This window comes from Calliopsis andreniformis, unplaced genomic scaffold (assembly GCF_051401765.1).
Source record: "Calliopsis andreniformis isolate RMS-2024a unplaced genomic scaffold, iyCalAndr_principal scaffold0015, whole genome shotgun sequence".
NCBI classification, from domain to species: Eukaryota; Metazoa; Arthropoda; class Insecta; order Hymenoptera; family Andrenidae; genus Calliopsis; species Calliopsis andreniformis.
Genome location: NW_027480428.1, coordinates 4,149,010 through 4,168,419, shown reverse-complemented (window position 1 = coordinate 4,168,419; position 19,410 = coordinate 4,149,010).

Genomic DNA, 19,410 nt, shown 5'->3' with positions numbered 1-19,410 from the left:
CCCTAGCTATTCCATCTGGTCGAGCAACGCCCTAGTGTGAAGCCTAGGTTGCCCGGAACGTAGAAATGACGATAACTTCCACACTGGTTGCAATTATTCGTTTTATACGATGGAAAAGCTGTTGTATTTATATCGTGTTTTATGCTTCTGGCGTTGACCTCTTAGGCCCTAGCTATTCCATGTGGTGGAACAACGCCGTCGGGTGAAGCCTAGGTTGCGGGGAACGTAGAAATGACCATAACTTTCACACTGGTAGCAATTATTCGTTTTATACGATGGTAAAACTGTTTTATTTATTTGGGATTTTATGCTTCCGGCGTTGACTCCTAAGGCCCTAACTATTTGATCTGGTGGAGCACCGCCCTAGAGTGAAGCCTAGGTTGCCCGGAACGTAGAAAAGACCATTACCTTCACACTGGTTGCAATTATTCGTTTTATACGATGGAAAAACTGATCTATTTATTTTGTATTTTATGCTTCTGGCGTTGACTTCTTAGGCCCTAACTGTTCGATCTGGTGGAACAACGTCCTAGGGTGAAGCCTAGGGTGCCCGGAAAGTAGAAATGACCATAACTTTCACACTGGTTGCAATTATTCGATTTATACGATGGAAAAGCTGTTGCACCTTTATTGTATTTTATTCATCTGGGGTTGACTGCTAAGGCCGTAGCTTTTAGATGTGGTGGAGCAACGCCCTAGAGTGACGCCTAGGTGGCCCGGAACGTAGAAATGACAATAACTTCCACACTGGTTGCAATTATTCGTTTTATACGATGGAAAAACTGTTTTATTTATTTTGTATTTTATGCTTCTGGCGTTGACTTCTTATGCCCCAACTATTCCCTCTGGAGGATCAACGCCCTAGAGTGAAACCTACGTTGCCCGGAACGTAGAAATGACTATTACTTTCACACTGGTTGCAATTATTCGTTTTATACGATGGAAAAGCTGTTCCATTTATTTTGTATTTTATGCTTCGGGCGTTCACTTCTAAGGGCCTAACTATTCGATCTGGTGGAACAACGCCCTAGGGTGAAGCCTAGGTTGCGCGGAACGTAGAAATGACCATAACTTTCACACTGGTAGCAATTATTCGTTTTATACGATGGAAAAGCTGTTTTATTTACTTTGTATTTTATGCTTCTGGTGTTGACTTCTTATGCCCTAACTATTCCCTCTGGAGGATCAACGCCCTAGAGTGAAACCTACGTTGCCCGGAACGTAGAAATGACTATTACTTTCACACTGGTTGCAATTATTCGTTTTATACGATGGAAGAGCTGTTCCATTTATTTTGTATTTTATGCTTCGGGCGTTGACTTCTAAGGCCCTGACTATTCCATCTGGTGGAACAACGCCCTAAGGTGAAGCCTAGGTTGCCTGGAACGTAGAAATGACCATCACTTTCACACGGGTTGCAATTATTCCTGTTATAGGATGGAAAGACATTTGTATTTTTATTGTATTTTATACTTCAGGCGTTGACTTCTAAGGCCCTAGCTATTCGATCTGGTCGAGCAACGCCCTAGAGTGAAGCCTAGGTTGCCCGAAACGTAGAAATGACCATAACTTCCACACTGGTTGCAATTATTCGTTTTATACGATGGAAAAGCTGTTGTATTTATATCGTGTTTTATGCTTCTGGCGTTGACCTCTTAGGCCCTAGCTATTCCATGTGGTGGAACAACGCCGTCGGGTGAAGCCTAGGTTGCGGGGAACGTAGAAATGACCATAACTTTCACACTGGTAGCAATTATTCGTTTTATACGATGGTAAAACTGTTTTATTTATTTGGGATTTTATGCTTCCGGCGTTGACTTCTAAGGCCCTAACTATTTGATCTGGTGGAGCACCGCCCTAGAGTGAAGCCTAGGTTGCCCGGAACGTAGAAAAGACCATTACCTTCACACTGGTTGCAATTATTCGTTTTATACGATGGAAAAACTGATCTATTTATTTTGTATTTTATGCTTCTGGCGTTGACTTCTTAGGCCCTAACTGTTCGGTCTGGTGGAACAACGTCCTAGGGTGAAGCCTAGGGTGCCCGGAAAGTAGAAATGACCATAACTTTCACACTGGTTGCAATTATTCGATTTATACGATGGAAAAGCTGTTGCACCTTTATTGTATTTTATTCATCTGGGGTTGACTGCTAAGGCCGTAGCTATTAGATGTGGTGGAGCAACGCCCTAGAGTGACGCCTAGGTGGCCCGGAACGTAGAAATGACAATAACTTCCACACTGGTTGCAATTATTCGTTTTATACGATGGAAAAGCTGTTGTATTTATATCGTATTTTATGCTTCTGGCGTTGACCTCTTAGGCCCTAACTATTCCATCTGGTGGAACAACGCCGTCGGGTGAAGCCTAGGTTGCGCGGAACGTAGAAATGACCATAACTTTCACACTGATAGCAATTATTCGTTTTATACGATGGAAAAACTGTTTTATTTATTTTGTATTTTATGCTTCTGAAGTTGACTTCTAGGGCCCTAACTGTTCGATCTGGTGGAGCAACGCCCTAGTGTGAAGCCTAGGTTGCCCGGAACGGAGAAATGACCATAACTTTCACACCGGTAGCAGTTATTCGTTTTATACGATGGTAAAACTGTTCTGTTTATTTTGTATTTTATGCTTCGGGCGTTGACTTCTAAGGCCCTAACTATTCAATCTGTTGGTGCAACGCCCTAGGGTGAAGCCTAGGTTGCCCGGAAAGTAGAAATGACGTTAACTTTCATACAGGTTGCAATTATTCGTTTTACACGATTGAAAAACTGTTGTATTTATATTGTATTTTATGCTTCGGGCATTGACCTCTAAGGCCGTAACTACTCAATCTGGTGGAACAACGCCCTTGGGTGAAGCCTAGGTTGCGCGGAACGTAGCAATGACCATAACTTTCACACTGGTAGCAATTATTCGTTTTATACGATGGAAAAACTGTTCCATTTATTTTGTATTTTATGCTTCGGGCGTTGACTTCTAAGGCCCTAACTGTTTGATCTGGTGGAGCAACGCCCTAGAGTGAAGCCTAGGTTGCCCGGAACGTAGAAATGACCATAACTTTCACACTGGTTGCAATTATTCCTGTTCTACGATGGACAAACTGTTGTATTTATATCGTATTTTATGCTTCTGGCGTTGTCGTCTAAGGACCTAACTATTCGATCTTGTGGGGCAACGCTCTGGAGTGAAGCCTAGGTTGCTCGGAATGTAGGAATGTCCATAACTTTCACACTGGTTGAAATTATTCGTTTTATACGATTGAAAAGCTGTTGTATTTATATTGTGTTTTATGCTTCGGGCATTGACTTCTAAGGCCCTAGCTATTCCATCGGTTGGAGCAACGCCCTAGGGTGAAGCCTAGGTTGCCCGGAAAGTAGAAATGACCATAACTTTCATACTGGTTGCAATTATTCGTTTTATACGATGAAAAAACTGTTGTATTTATATTGTATTTTATGCTTCTGGCGTTCACTTCTTAGGCCCTAACTATTCGAACTGGTGAAACAACGCCCTAGGGTGAAGCCTAGGTTGCCCGAAACGTAGAAATGACCATAACTTCCACACTGGTATCAATTATTCGTTTTATACGATGGAAAAACTGTACTATTTATTTTGTATTTTATGCTTCGGGCGTTGACTTCTAAGGCCCTAGCTATTCGATCTGGTGGATCAACGCCCCAGAGTGAAGCCTAGGTTGCCCGGAACGTGGAAATGACCATCACTTTCAAACTGGTTGCAATTATTCCTGTTATATGATGGAAAAACTTATGTATTTTTGTAGCATTTTATGCTTCGGGCATTGACTTCTAAGGACCTAACTATTCAATCTGTTGGAGCAACGCACTATGGTGAAGCCTAGGTTGCCCGGAAAGTGGAAGTGACCATAACTTTCATACTGGTTGCAATTATTCGTTTTATACGATGAAAAAACTGTTGTATTTATATTGTATTTTATGCTTCTGGCGTTCACTTCTTAGGCCCTAACTATTCGATCTGGTGGAACAACGCCCTAGGGTGAAGTCTAGGTTGCCCGGAACGTAGAAATGACCATAGCTTTTACACTGGTAGCAATTATTCGTTTTATACAATGGAAAAACCGTTCTATTTATTTTGTATTTTATGCTTCCGGGGTTGACTTCTAAGGCCCTAAATATTCAATCTGTTGGAGCAACGCCCTAGGGTGACGCCTAGGTTGCTCGGAAAGTAGAAATGACCATAAGTTTCATACTGGTTGCAATTATTCGTTTTATACGATGGAAAAACTGTTGTATTTATATTGTATTTTATGCTTCTGGCGTTGACTACTTAGGCCCTAACTATTCGATCTTGTGGAACAACGCCCTAGAGTGAAGCCTAGGTTGCCTGGAACGTAGAAATGATCATTACTTTCACGCTTGTTGCAATTATTCCTGTTATGCGATGAAAAGACTGTTGTATTTTTATTGTATATTATGCTTCAGGCGTGGACTTCTGAGGCCGTAGCTATTCGATCTGGTGAAAGAACGCCATACAGTGAAGCCTAGGTTGCCCGGAACGTAGAAATGACCACTACTTTCACACTGTTTGCAATTATTTATTTAATACGATGGAAATGCTGTTGTATTTATATCGTATTTTATGCTTCGGGCGTTGACTTCTTAGGCCCTAACATTTCGATCTGGTGGAGCAACGCCGTAGAGTGAAGCCTAGGTTGCCCGGAACGTAGAAATGACCATTACTTTCACACTGGTTGCAATTATTCGGTTTATACGATGGAAAATCTGTTGTATTTATATTGTATTTTATGCTTCTGGCGTTCACTTCTTAGGCCTTAACTATTCTGTCTGGTGGATCAACGCCCTTGGGTGAAGTCTAGGTTGCCCGGAACGTAGAAATGACCATAGCTTTTACACTGGTAGCAATTATTCGTTTTATACAATGGAAAAACCGTTCTATTTATTTTGTATTTTATGATTCGGGGGTTGACTTCTAAGGCCCTAACTATTCGATCTGGTAGAGCAACGCCCTAGAGTGAAGCCTAGGTTGCCCGGTACGTAGAAATGACCATAACTTTCACTCTGGTTGCTATTATTCGTTTTATACGATGGAAAAACTGTTATATTTATATTGTATTTAAGCTTCTGGCGTTGACTTCTGAGGCCCTAACTGTTTGATCTGGTGGAGCAACGCCCTAGAGTGACGCCTAGGTTGCCCGGAACGTCGAACGTGCCACTACCTTCACACTGGTTGCAATTATTCCTGTTATGCGATAGAAAAGCTGTTGCATCTTTATTGTATTTTATGCTTCTGGCGTTGACTTCTTAGGCCCTAACTATGCGATCTGGTGGCGCAACGTCCTAGAGTGAAGCCTAGGTTGCCGGAACGTAGAAATGACCATAACTTTCACACTGGTTACCATTATTCGTTTTATATGATGGAAAAGCTGTTGTATTTATATCGTATTTTATGCTTCTGGCGTTGACTTCTTAGGCCCTAACTATTCCATCTGGTGGAACAACGCACTAGAGTGAAGCCTAGGTTGCCCGGAACGTAGAAGTGACCATTACTTCCACACTGTTTGCAAATATACATTATATACGATGGAAAATCTGTTGTACTTATATTGTAATTTATGCTACTGGCGTTGACTTCTTAGGCCCTAACTATTTGATTTGGTGGAGCACTGCCCTACAGTGAAGCCTAGGCTGACCGGAACGTAGAAATGACCATAACTTTCACACTGGTAGTAATTATTCGTTTTATACAATGGAACAACTGTTCTATTTATTTTGCATTTTATGCTTCGGGCGTTGACTTCTAAGGCCCTAACTCTTCAATCCGGTGGAGCAACGCCTCAGAGTTAAGCCTAGGATGCCCGAAACTTCGAAATGATCATTACATTCGCACTGGTTGCAATTAGTCATGCTATACGATGGAAAAACTGTTGCATTTTTATTGTAGTTTATGCTTCTGGCGTTGACTTCTAAGGCCGTAGCTATTAGCTGTGGTGGAGCAACGCCCTACAGTGACGTCTACGTTGCCGGGAACGTAGAAATGACCATTACTTTCACAATGTTTGCAATTATTCACTTTATACAATGGAAAAACTGTTGTACTTATATCGTATTTTATTCTTCTGGCGTTGACTTCTTAGGCCCTGTCTGTTCGATCTGGTGGAACAGCGCCCTAGAATGAAGCCCAGGTTGCCCGGAACGTAGAAATGACCATTTCCTTCACAATGTTAGCAATTATTCACTTTATACAATGGAAAAACTGTTGTACTTATATAGTATTTTATTCTCCTGCCGTTGACTTCTTAGGCCCTGTCTGTTCGATCTGGTGGCACAGCGCCCTAGAATGAAGCCTAGGTTGCCCGGAACGTAGAAATGACCATTACTTTCACACTATTTGCAAATATACATTATATACGATAGAAAAGCTGTTGCATCTTTATTGTATTTTATGCTTCTGGCGTTGACTTCTTAGGACCTAACCATTCGATCTGGTGGAGCAAGGCCCTAGAGTGAAGCCTAGGTTGCCCGGAACGTAGAAATGACCATGACTTTCTCTCTGGTTACCATTATTCGTTTTATACGATGGAAAAGTTGTTGTATTTACATCGTATTTTATGCTTCTGGCGTTAACTTCTTAGGCCCTAACTGTTCCATCTGGTGGAACAACGCACTAGCGTGAAGCCTAGGTTCCCCGGAACGTAGAAATGTCCATAACTTTCACTCTGGTAGCAATTATTCGTTTTATACAATGGAAAAACTGTTCTATTTATATTGTATTTTATGCTTTTGGCGTCGACTGCTTAGGCCCTAACTATTCGATCTGGTGGAACAACGCCCCAGAGTGAAGCCTAGGTTGCCCGGAACGTAGAAATGACCAACTCTTTCACACTGGTAGCAATTATTCGTTTTATACATGGAAAATCTGTTGTATTTATTTTGTATTTTATGCTTCGGGCGTTGACTTCTAAGGCACTAACTATTCGATCTGGTGGAGCAACGCCCTAGAGTGAAGCCTAGTTTGCCCGGAACGTACAAATGACCATTACATTCACACTGGTTGCAATTATTCCTGTTATACGATGGAAAAACTGTTGCACCTTTACTGTATTTTATGCTTCTGGCGTTGACTTCTTAGGCCCTAACTATTCGATCTGGTGGAGCAACGTCCTAGAGTTAAGCCTAGGTTGCCCGGAACGTAGAAATGACCATAACTTTCACACTGGTTACCATTATTCGTTTTATACGATGGAAAAGCTGTTGTATTTATATCGTATTTTATGCTTCTGGCGTTGACTTCTTAGGCCCTAGCAATTCCATCTGGTGGAGCAACACCCTAGAGTGAAGCCTAGGTTGCCCGGAACGTAGAAATGACCATAACGTTCACACTGGTAGCAATTATTCGTTTTTCACATGGAAAAACTGTTCTACTCTTTTGTACTTTATGCTTCTGGCGTTGACTTCTTAGGCCCTAACTATTCCATCTGGTGGAACAACGCCCTAGGGTGAAGCCTAGGCTGCCGGAACGTAGAAATGACCAGTACTTTCACACTGGTTGCAGTTATTCGTTTTATACAATGGAACTACTGTTCTATTTATTTTGCATTTTATGCTTCGGGCGTTGGCTTCTAAGGCCCTAACTATTCGATCTGGTGGAGCAACGCCCTAGAGTGACGCCTAGGTTGCCCGGAACGTAGAAATGACCATTACTTTCACAATGTCTGCAATTATTCATTTTATACGATGGAAAAACTGTTGTACTTATATTGTATTTTATACTTCTGGCGTTGAATTCTAAGTCCCTAGCTATTCGATCTGGTGGAGCAACGCACTAGAGTGAAGCCTAGGTTACCCGGAACGTAGAAATGACCAGTACTTTCACACTGGTTGCAGTTATTCGTTTTATACAATGAAAAACTGTTCTATTTATTTTGCATTTTATGCATCGGGCGCTGACTTCTAAGGCCCTAACTATTCGATCTGGTGGAGCAACGCCCTAGAGTGAAGCGTAGGTTGCCCGGGAAGTAGAAATGACCATAACTTTCACACTAGTTGCAATTATTCCTGTTACACGATGGAAAAGCTGCTGCACCTTTATTGTGTTTTATGCTTCTGGCGTTGACTTCATATGCCCTAACTATTCGATCTGGTGGAGCAACGTCCTAGAGTGAAGCCTAGGTTGACCGGAACGTAGAAATGACCATAACTTTCACACTGGTTACCATTATTCGTTTTATACGATGGAAAAGCTGTTGTATTAATATCGTATTTTATGCTTCCGGCGTTGACTTCTTAGGCCCTAACTATTCCATCTTGTGGAACAACGCCCTTGGGTGATGCCTAGGTTGCGCGGAACGTAGCAATGACCATAACTTTCACACTGGTAGCAATTATTCGTTTTATACGATGGAAAAACTGTTCTATTTATTTTGTATTTTATGCTTCGGGCATTGACTTCTAAGGCCCTAGCTATTCTATCTGGTCGAGCGAAGCCCTAGAGTGAAGCCTAGGTTGCCCGGAACGTAGAAATGACCATAACTTCCACACTGGTTGCAATTATTCGTTTTATACGATGGAAAAGCTGTTGTATTTATATCGTATTTTATGCTTCTGGCGTTGACTTCTAAGGCCCTAGCTATTCTATCTGGTCGAGCGACGCCCTAGAGTGAAGCCTAGGTTGCCCGGAACGTAGAAATGACCGTAACTTCCACACTGGTTGCAATTATTCGTTTTATACGATGGAAAAGCTGTTGTATTTATATCGTATTTTATGCATCTGGCGTTGACTTCTAAGGACCTAACTATTCGATCTGGTGGAGCAATGCACTAGAGTGAAGTCTAGGTTGCGCGGAATGTAGAGATGACCATAACGTTCACACTGGTTGCAATTATTCCTGTTCTACGATGGACAAACTGTTGTATTTATATCGTATTTTATGCTTCTGGCGTTGACTTCTAAGGCCCTAACTATTCTATCTGGTGGAGCAACGCCCTAGAGTGAAGCCTAGGTTGCCCGGAAAGTAGAAATGATCATAACTTTCATCCTGGTTGCAATTATTCGTTTTATAGGATGGAAAAACTGTTGTATTTATTTTGTATTTTATGCTTCGGGCGTTGACTTCTAAGGCCCTAACTATTCGATCTGGTGGCGCAACGCCCTAGAGTGACGCCTAGGTTGCCCGGAACGTAGAAATGACCATTACTTTCACACCAGTAGCAATTATTCGTTTTATACGATGGAAAAACAGTTTTATTTATTTTGTATTTTATGCTTCTGGCGCTGACTTCTAAGGCCCTAACTATTCGATCTGGTGGAGCAGCGCCTTAGAGTGAAGCCTAGGTTGCCCGGAACGGAGAAATGACCATAACTTTCACACCTGTAGCAATTATTCGTTTTATACGATGGAAAAACTGTTCTATTTATTTTGTATTTTATGCTTCGGGCGTTGATTTCTAAGGCCCTAACTATTCGATCTGGTGGAACAACGCCCTAGGGTGAAGCCTAGGTTGCCCGGAACGTAGAAATGACCATAACTTTCACCCTGGTAGCAATCATTCGTTTTATACAATGGAAAAACTGTTCCATTTATTTAGTATTTTATGCTTCGCGCGTTTACTTCTAAGGCCCTAACTGTTTGTTCCGGTGGAGCAACGACCTAGAGTGAAGCCTAGGTTGCCCGGAACGCAGAAATGACCATAACTTTCACACTGGTTGCAATTATTCCTGTTCTACGATGGACAAACTGTTGTATTTATATCGTGTTTTATGCTTCTGGCGTTGACTTCTAATGACCTAACTATTCGATCTGGTGGAGCAACGCTCTAGAGTGAAGTCTAGGTTGCTCGGAATGTAGGAATGACCATAAATTTCACACTGGTTGCAATTATCCATTTTATACGATGGAAAAACTGTTGCATCTTTATCGTATTTTATGCTTCTGGTGTGGACTTCTAAGGCCCTAACAATTCGATCTGGTGGAGCAACGCCCTAGAGTGAAGCCTAGGTTGCCCGGAACGTAGAAATGACCATAACTTTTACACTGGTAGCAATTATTCGTTTTATACAATGGAAAAACTGTTCTATTTATTTTGCATTTTATGCTTCGGGCATTGACCTCTAAGGTCCTATCTATTCTATCTGTTGGAGCAACGCCCTAGGGTGAAGTCTAGGTTGCCCGGAAAGTAGAAATGACCATAACGTTCACACTGGTTGCAATTATTCGTTTAATACGATGGAAAAGCTGTTCCATCTTTATTGTATTTTATTCTTCGGCGTTGACTTGTAAGGCCGTAGCTATTAGATGTGGTGGAGCAACGCCCTAGTCTGACGCCTAGGTTGCCCGGAACGTAGAAATGACCGTATCTTTCACACTGTTTGCAATTATTCATTTTATTCGATGGCACAGCTGTTGTATTTATATTGTATTTTATGCTTCTGGCATTGACTTCTTAGGCCCTAGCTATTCGATCTGGAGGCGCAATGCCCCAGAGTTAAGTCTAGGATGCCCGAAACGCCGAAATGATCATTACTTTCACGCTTATTGCAATTATTCCTGTAATACGATGAAAAGACTGTTGTATTTTTATTGTATCTTATGCTCCTGGCGTTGACTTCTAAGGCCCTAACTATTCGATCTGGTGGAACAACGCCCTAGGGTGAAGCCTAGGTTGCCCGGAACGTAGAAATGACCATAACTTTCACACTGGTAGCAATTATTCGTTTTATACAATGGAAAAACTGTTCCATTTATTTTGTATTTTATGCTTCGATAGTTTACTTCTAAGGCCCTAACTGTTCGATCTGGTGGAGCAACGACCTAGAGTGAAGGCTAGGTTGCCCGGGACGCAGAAATGGCCATAACTTTCACACTGGTTGCAATTATTCCTGTTCTACGATGGACAAGCTGTTGTATTTATATCGTATTTTATGCTTCTGGCGTTGACTTCTAAGGACCTAACTATTCGATCTGGTGGAGCAACGATCTAGAGTGAAGTCTAGGTTGCTCGGAATGTAGGAATGACCATAAATTTCACACTGGTTGCAATTATTCATTTTATACGATGGAATAACTGTGGTACTTATATTGTATTTTATCCTTCTGGCGTTGAATTATTAGGCCCTAACTATTCCCTCTGGTGGATCAACGCTGTAGAGTGAAACCTACGTTGCCCGGAACGCAGAAATGACCATAACTTCAACACTGTTTGCAAATATACATTATATACGATGGAAAAGCTGTTGCATCCTTATTGAATTTTATTCTTCTGGCGTTGACTTCTAAGGCACTAACTATTCCATCTGGTGGAGCAACGCCCTAGAGTGAAGCCTAGGTGGCACGGAACGTAGAAATGACCATCACTTTCAATCTGGTTGCAATTATTCCTGTTATATGATGGAAAAACTGTTGTATTTTTATTGCATTTTATGCTTCGGGCATTGTCTTCTAAGGTCCTAACTATTCAATCTGTTGGAGCAACGCCCTAGGGTGAAGCCTAGGTTGCCCGTAAAGTAGAAATGACAATAACTTTCATACTGGTTGCAATTATTCGTTTTATACGATGGAAAAGCTGTTGCACCTTTATTGCATTTTATGCTTCTGTCGTTGACGTCTAAGGCCGCAGCTATCAGATGTGGTGGAGCAACGCACTAGAGTGACGCCCAGGTTGCCCGGAACGTAGAAATGACCATTACTTTCGCAATGTTTAAAATTATTCATTTTATACGATGGAAAAACTGTTGTACTTATATTGAATTTTATGCTTCCGGCGTTGACTTCTAAGGCACTAACTATTCGATCTGGTGGATCAACGTCCTAGAGTGAAGCCTAGGTTGACCGGAACGTAGAAATGACCATAACTTTCACACTGGTTACCATTATTTGTTTTATGTGATGGAAAAGCTGTTGTATTTATATCGTATTTTATGCTTCTGGCATTGACTTTGAAGGCCGTAGCTATTAGATGTGCTGGAGCAACGCCCTAGAGTGTCGCATGCGTTGCCCGGAACGTAGAAATGACCATTACTTTCACAATGTTTGCAAATATTCATTTCATACGATGGAAAAGCTGTTGTACTTATATTGTATTTTATCCTTCTGGCGTTGAATTCTAAGTGCCTAGCTATTCTATGTGGTGGAGCAACGCCCTAGGGTGAAGCCTAGGTTGGCCGGGAAGTAGAAATGACCATAACCTTCACACTGGTTGCTTTTATTCGTTTTATACGATGGAAAAGCTGTTAGATTTATATTGCATATTATGCTTCTGGCATTGAATTCTAAGTCCCTAGCTATTCCATCTGGTGGAGCAACACCCTAGCGTTAAGCCTAGGTTGCCCGGAACGTAGAAATGTCCATTACTTCCACACTGGTTGTAAATATACATTACATACGATGGAAAAGCTGTTGTACTTATATTGTAATTTAGGCTTCTGGCGTTGACTTCTTAGGCCCTAACTATTCGATCTGGTGGAGCAACGCCCTAGAGTGAAACCTAGGTTACCCGGAACGTAGAAATGACCAGTACTTTCAGACTGGTTGCTGTTATACGTTTCATACGATGGAAAAGCTGTTATATTTATTTTGCATTTTATGCTTCGGGCGTTGACTTCTAAGGCACTAACTATTCGATCTGGTGGAGCAACGCCCTAGAGTGAAGCCTAGTTTGCCCGGAACGTACAAATGACCATTACATTCACACTGGTTGCAATTATTCCTGTTATACGATGGAAAAACTGTTGCACCTTTACTGTATTTTATGCTTCTGGCGTTGACTTCTTAGGCCCTAACTATTCGATCTGGTGGAGCAACGTCCTAGAGTTAAGCCTAGGTTGCCCGGAACGTAGAAATGACCATAACTTTCACACTGGTTACCATTATTCGTTTTATACGATGGAAAAGCTGTTGTATTTATATCGTATTTTATGCTTCTGGCGTTGACTTCTTAGGCCCTAGCAATTCCATCTGGTGGAGCAACACCCTAGAGTGAAGCCTAGGTTGCCCGGAACGTAGAAATGACCATAACGTTCACACTGGTAGCAATTATTCGTTTTTCACATGGAAAAACTGTTCTACTCTTTTGTACTTTATGCTTCTGGCGTTGACTTCTTAGGCCCTAACTATTCCATCTGGTGGAACAACGCCCTAGGGTGAAGCCTAGGCTGCCGGAACGTAGAAATGACCAGTACTTTCACACTGGTTGCAGTTATTCGTTTTATACAATGGAACTACTGTTCTATTTATTTTGCATTTTATGCTTCGGGCGTTGGCTTCTAAGGCCCTAACTATTCGATCTGGTGGAGCAACGCCCTAGAGTGACGCCTAGGTTGCCCGGAACGTAGAAATGACCATTACTTTCACAATGTCTGCAATTATTCATTTTATACGATGGAAAAACTGTTGTACTTATATTGTATTTTATACTTCTGGCGTTGAATTCTAAGTCCCTAGCTATTCGATCTGGTGGAGCAACGCACTAGAGTGAAGCCTAGGTTACCCGGAACGTAGAAATGACCAGTACTTTCACACTGGTTGCAGTTATTCGTTTTATACAATGAAAAACTGTTCTATTTATTTTGCATTTTATGCATCGGGCGCTGACTTCTAAGGCCCTAACTATTCGATCTGGTGGAGCAACGCCCTAGAGTGAAGCGTAGGTTGCCCGGGAAGTAGAAATGACCATAACTTTCACACTAGTTGCAATTATTCCTGTTACACGATGGAAAAGCTGCTGCACCTTTATTGTGTTTTATGCTTCTGGCGTTGACTTCATATGCCCTAACTATTCGATCTGGTGGAGCAACGTCCTAGAGTGAAGCCTAGGTTGACCGGAACGTAGAAATGACCATAACTTTCACACTGGTTACCATTATTCGTTTTATACGATGGAAAAGCTGTTGTATTAATATCGTATTTTATGCTTCCGGCGTTGACTTCTTAGGCCCTAACTATTCCATCTTGTGGAACAACGCCCTTGGGTGATGCCTAGGTTGCGCGGAACGTAGCAATGACCATAACTTTCACACTGGTAGCAATTATTCGTTTTATACGATGGAAAAACTGTTCTATTTATTTTGTATTTTATGCTTCGGGCATTGACTTCTAAGGCCCTAGCTATTCTATCTGGTCGAGCGAAGCCCTAGAGTGAAGCCTAGGTTGCCCGGAACGTAGAAATGACCATAACTTCCACACTGGTTGCAATTATTCGTTTTATACGATGGAAAAGCTGTTGTATTTATATCGTATTTTATGCTTCTGGCGTTGACTTCTAAGGCCCTAGCTATTCTATCTGGTCGAGCGACGCCCTAGAGTGAAGCCTAGGTTGCCCGGAACGTAGAAATGACCGTAACTTCCACACTGGTTGCAATTATTCGTTTTATACGATGGAAAAGCTGTTGTATTTATATCGTATTTTATGCATCTGGCGTTGACTTCTAAGGACCTAACTATTCGATCTGGTGGAGCAATGCACTAGAGTGAAGTCTAGGTTGCGCGGAATGTAGAGATGACCATAACGTTCACACTGGTTGCAATTATTCCTGTTCTACGATGGACAAACTGTTGTATTTATATCGTATTTTATGCTTCTGGCGTTGACTTCTAAGGCCCTAACTATTCTATCTGGTGGAGCAACGCCCTAGAGTGAAGCCTAGGTTGCCCGGAAAGTAGAAATGATCATAACTTTCATCCTGGTTGCAATTATTCGTTTTATAGGATGGAAAAACTGTTGTATTTATTTTGTATTTTATGCTTCGGGCGTTGACTTCTAAGGCCCTAACTATTCGATCTGGTGGCGCAACGCCCTAGAGTGACGCCTAGGTTGCCCGGAACGTAGAAATGACCATTACTTTCACACCAGTAGCAATTATTCGTTTTATACGATGGAAAAACAGTTTTATTTATTTTGTATTTTATGCTTCTGGCGCTGACTTCTAAGGCCCTAACTATTCGATCTGGTGGAGCAGCGCCTTAGAGTGAAGCCTAGGTTGCCCGGAACGGAGAAATGACCATAACTTTCACACCTGTAGCAATTATTCGTTTTATACGATGGAAAAACTGTTCTATTTATTTTGTATTTTATGCTTCGGGCGTTGATTTCTAAGGCCCTAACTATTCGATCTGGTGGAACAACGCCCTAGGGTGAAGCCTAGGTTGCCCGGAACGTAGAAATGACCATAACTTTCACCCTGGTAGCAATCATTCGTTTTATACAATGGAAAAACTGTTCCATTTATTTAGTATTTTATGCTTCGCGCGTTTACTTCTAAGGCCCTAACTGTTTGTTCCGGTGGAGCAACGACCTAGAGTGAAGCCTAGGTTGCCCGGAACGCAGAAATGACCATAACTTTCACACTGGTTGCAATTATTCCTGTTCTACGATGGACAAACTGTGGTATTTATATCGTATTTTATGCTTCTGGCGTTGACTTCTAATGACCTAACTATTCGATCTGGTGGAGCAACGCTCTAGAGTGAAGTCTAGGTTGCTCGGAATGTAGGAATGACCATAAATTTCACACTGGTTGCAATTATCCATTTTATACGATGGAAAAACTGTTGCATCTTTATCGTATTTTATGCTTCTGGTGTGGACTTCTAAGGCCCTAACTATTCGATCTGGTGGAGCAACGCCCTAGAGTGAAGCCTAGGTTGCCCGGAACGTAGAAATGACCATAACTTTTACACTGGTAGCTATTATTCGTTTTATACAATGGAAAAGCTGTTCTATTTATTTTGCATTTTATGCTTCGGGCATTGACCTCTAAGGTCCTATCTATTCTATCTGTTGGAGCAACGCCCTAGGGTGAAGTCTAGGTTGCCCGGAAAGTAGAAATGACCATAACGTTCACACTGGTTGCAATTATTCGTTTAATACGATGGAAAAGCTGTTCCATCTTTATTGTATTTTATTCTTCGGCGTTGACTTGTAAGGCCGTAGCTATTAGATGTGGTGGAGCAACGCCCTAGTCTGACGCCTAGGTTGCCCGGAACGTAGAAATGACCGTATCTTTCACACTGTTTGCAATTATTCATTTTATTCGATGGCACAGCTGTTGTATTTATATTGTATTTTATGCTTCTGGCATTGACTTCTTAGGCCCTAGCTATTCGATCTGGAGGCGCAATGCCCCAGAGTTAAGTCTAGGATGCCCGAAACGCCGAAATGATCATTACTTTCACGCTTATTGCAATTATTCCTGTAATACGATGAAAAGACTGTTGTATTTTTATTGTATCTTATGCTCCTGGCGTTGACTTCTAAGGCCCTAACTATTCGATCTGGTGGAACAACGCCCTAGGGTGAAGCCTAGGTTGCCCGGAACGTAGAAATGACCATAACTTTCACACTGGTAGCAATTATTCGTTTTATACAATGGAAAAACTGTTCCATTTATTTTGTATTTTATGCTTCGATAGTTTACTTCTAAGGCCCTAACTGTTCGATCTGGTGGAGCAACGACCTAGAGTGAAGCCTAGGTTGCCCGGGACGCAGAAATGGCCATAACTTTCACACTGGTTGCAATTATTCCTGTTCTACGATGGACAAGCTGTTGTATTTATATCGTATTTTATGCTTCTGGCGTTGACTTCTAAGGACCTAACTATTCGATCTGGTGGAGCAACGATCTAGAGTGAAGTCTAGGTTGCTCGGAATGTAGGAATGACCATAAATTTCACACTGGTTGCAATTATTCATTTTATACGATGGAATAACTGTGGTACTTATATTGTATTTTATCCTTCTGGCGTTGAATTATTAGGCCCTAACTATTCCCTCTGGTGGATCAACGCTGTAGAGTGAAACCTACGTTGCCCGGAACGCAGAAATGACCATAACTTCAACACTGTTTGCAAATATACATTATATACGATGGAAAAGCTGTTGCATCCTTATTGAATTTTATTCTTCTGGCGTTGACTTCTAAGGCACTAACTATTCCATCTGGTGGAGCAACGCCCTAGAGTGAAGCCTAGGTGGCACGGAACGTAGAAATGACCATCACTTTCAATCTGGTTGCAATTATTCCTGTTATATGATGGAAAAACTGTTGTATTTTTATTGCATTTTATGCTTCGGGCATTGTCTTCTAAGGTCCTAACTATTCAATCTGTTGGAGCAACGCCCTAGGGTGAAGCCTAGGTTGCCCGTAAAGTAGAAATGACAATAACTTTCATACTGGTTGCAATTATTCGTTTTATACGATGGAAAAGCTGTTGCACCTTTATTGCATTTTATGCTTCTGTCGTTGACGTCTAAGGCCGCAGCTATCAGATGTGGTGGAGCAACGCACTAGAGTGACGCCCAGGTTGCCCGGAACGTAGAAATGACCATTACTTTCGCAATGTTTAAAATTATTCATTTTATACGATGGAAAAACTGTTGTACTTATATTGAATTTTATGCTTCTGGCGTTGACTTCTAAGGCACTAACTATTCGATCTGGTGGATCAACGTCCTAGAGTGAAGCCTAGGTTGACCGGAACGTAGAAATGACCATAACTTTCACACTGGTTACCATTATTTGTTTTATGTGATGGAAAAGCTGTTGTATTTATATCGTATTTTATGCTTCTGGCATTGACTTTGAAGGCCGTAGCTATTAGATGTGCTGGAGCAACGCCCTAGAGTGTCGCATGCGTTGCCCGGAACGTAGAAATGACCATTACTTTCACAATGTTTGCAAATATTCATTTCATACGATGGAAAAGCTGTTGTACTTATATTGTATTTTATCCTTCTGGCGTTGAATTCTAAGTGCCTAGCTATTCTATGTGGTGGAGCAACGCCCTAGGGTGAAGCCTAGGTTGGCCGGGAAGTAGAAATGACCATAACCTTCACACTGGTTGCTTTTATTCGTTTTATACGATGGAAAAGCTGTTAGATTTATATTGCATATTATGCTTCTGGCATTGAATTCTAAGTCCCTAGCTATTCCATCTGGTGGAGCAACACCCTAGCGTTAAGCCTAGGTTGCCCGGAACGTAGAAATGTCCATTACTTCCACACTGGTTGTAAATATACATTACATACGATGGAAAAGCTGTTGTACTTATATTGTAATTTAGGCTTCTGGCGTTGACTTCTTAGGCCCTAACTATTCGATCTGGTGGAGCAACGCCCTAGAGTGAAACCTAGGTTACCCGGAACGTAGAAATGACCAGTACTTTCAGACTGGTTGCTGTTATACGTTTCATACGATGGAAAAGCTGTTATATTTATTTTGCATTTTATGCTTCGGGCGTTGACTTCTAAGGCCCTAGCTATTCCATCTGGTGGAGCAACACCCTAGAGTGCAGCCTAGGTTGCCCGGAACGTAGAAATGACCATTACTTTCACACTGTTTGCAATTATTCATTTTATACGACGGAAAAGCTGTTGTATTTATATTGTATTTTATGCTCCTGGCGTCGACTTCTAAAGCCGTAGCTATTACATGTGGTGGAGCAACGCCCTAGAGAGACACCTGGGTTGACCGGAACGTAGAAATGACCATTACTTTCACAATGTCTGCAATTATTCATTTTATGCGATGGAAAAACTTTTGTACTTATATTGTATTTTATCCTTCTGGCGTTGAGTTCGAAGTCCCTAGCTATTCGATCTGGTGGAGCAACGCCCTAGTGTGAAACCTAGGTTACCCGGAACGTAGAAATGACCAGTACTTTCAGACTGGCTGCAGTTATTCGTTTTATACAATGGAAAAACTGTTCTATTTATTTTGCATTTTATGCTTCGGGCGTTGAATTCTAAGTCCCTAGCAATTCCATCTGGTGGAGCAACAGCCTAGAGTGAAGCCTAGGTTGCCCGGAACGTAGAACATACCATTACCTTCACACTGGTTTCAATTATTCCTGCTATACGATGGAAAAACTGTTGCACCTTTATTGTATTTTATACTTCTGGCGTTGACTTCATAGGCCCAAACTATTCGATCTGGTGGATCAACGTCCTAGAGTGAAGCCTAGGTTGACCGGAACGTAGAAATGACCATAACTTTCACACTGGTTACCATTATTCGTTTTATATGATGGAAAAGCTGTTGTATTTATATCGTATTTTATGCTTCTGGCATTGACTTTGAAGGCCGTAACTATTAGATGTGGTGGAGCAACGCCCTAGAGTGTCGCATGGGTTGCCCGGAACGTAGAAATGACCATTACTTTCACAATGTTTGCAAATATTCATTTTATACGATGGCAAAACTGTTGTACTTATATTGTATTTTATTCTTCTGGCGTTGAATTCTAAGTCCCTAGCTATTCTATCTGGTCGAGCAACGCCCCAGAGTGATACCTAGGTTACCCGGAACGTAGACATGACCATTACTTTCACACTGGTTGCAGTTATCCGTTTTATACAATGGAATAACCGATCTATATATTTTGCATTTTATGCTTCGGGCGTTGACTTCTAAGGA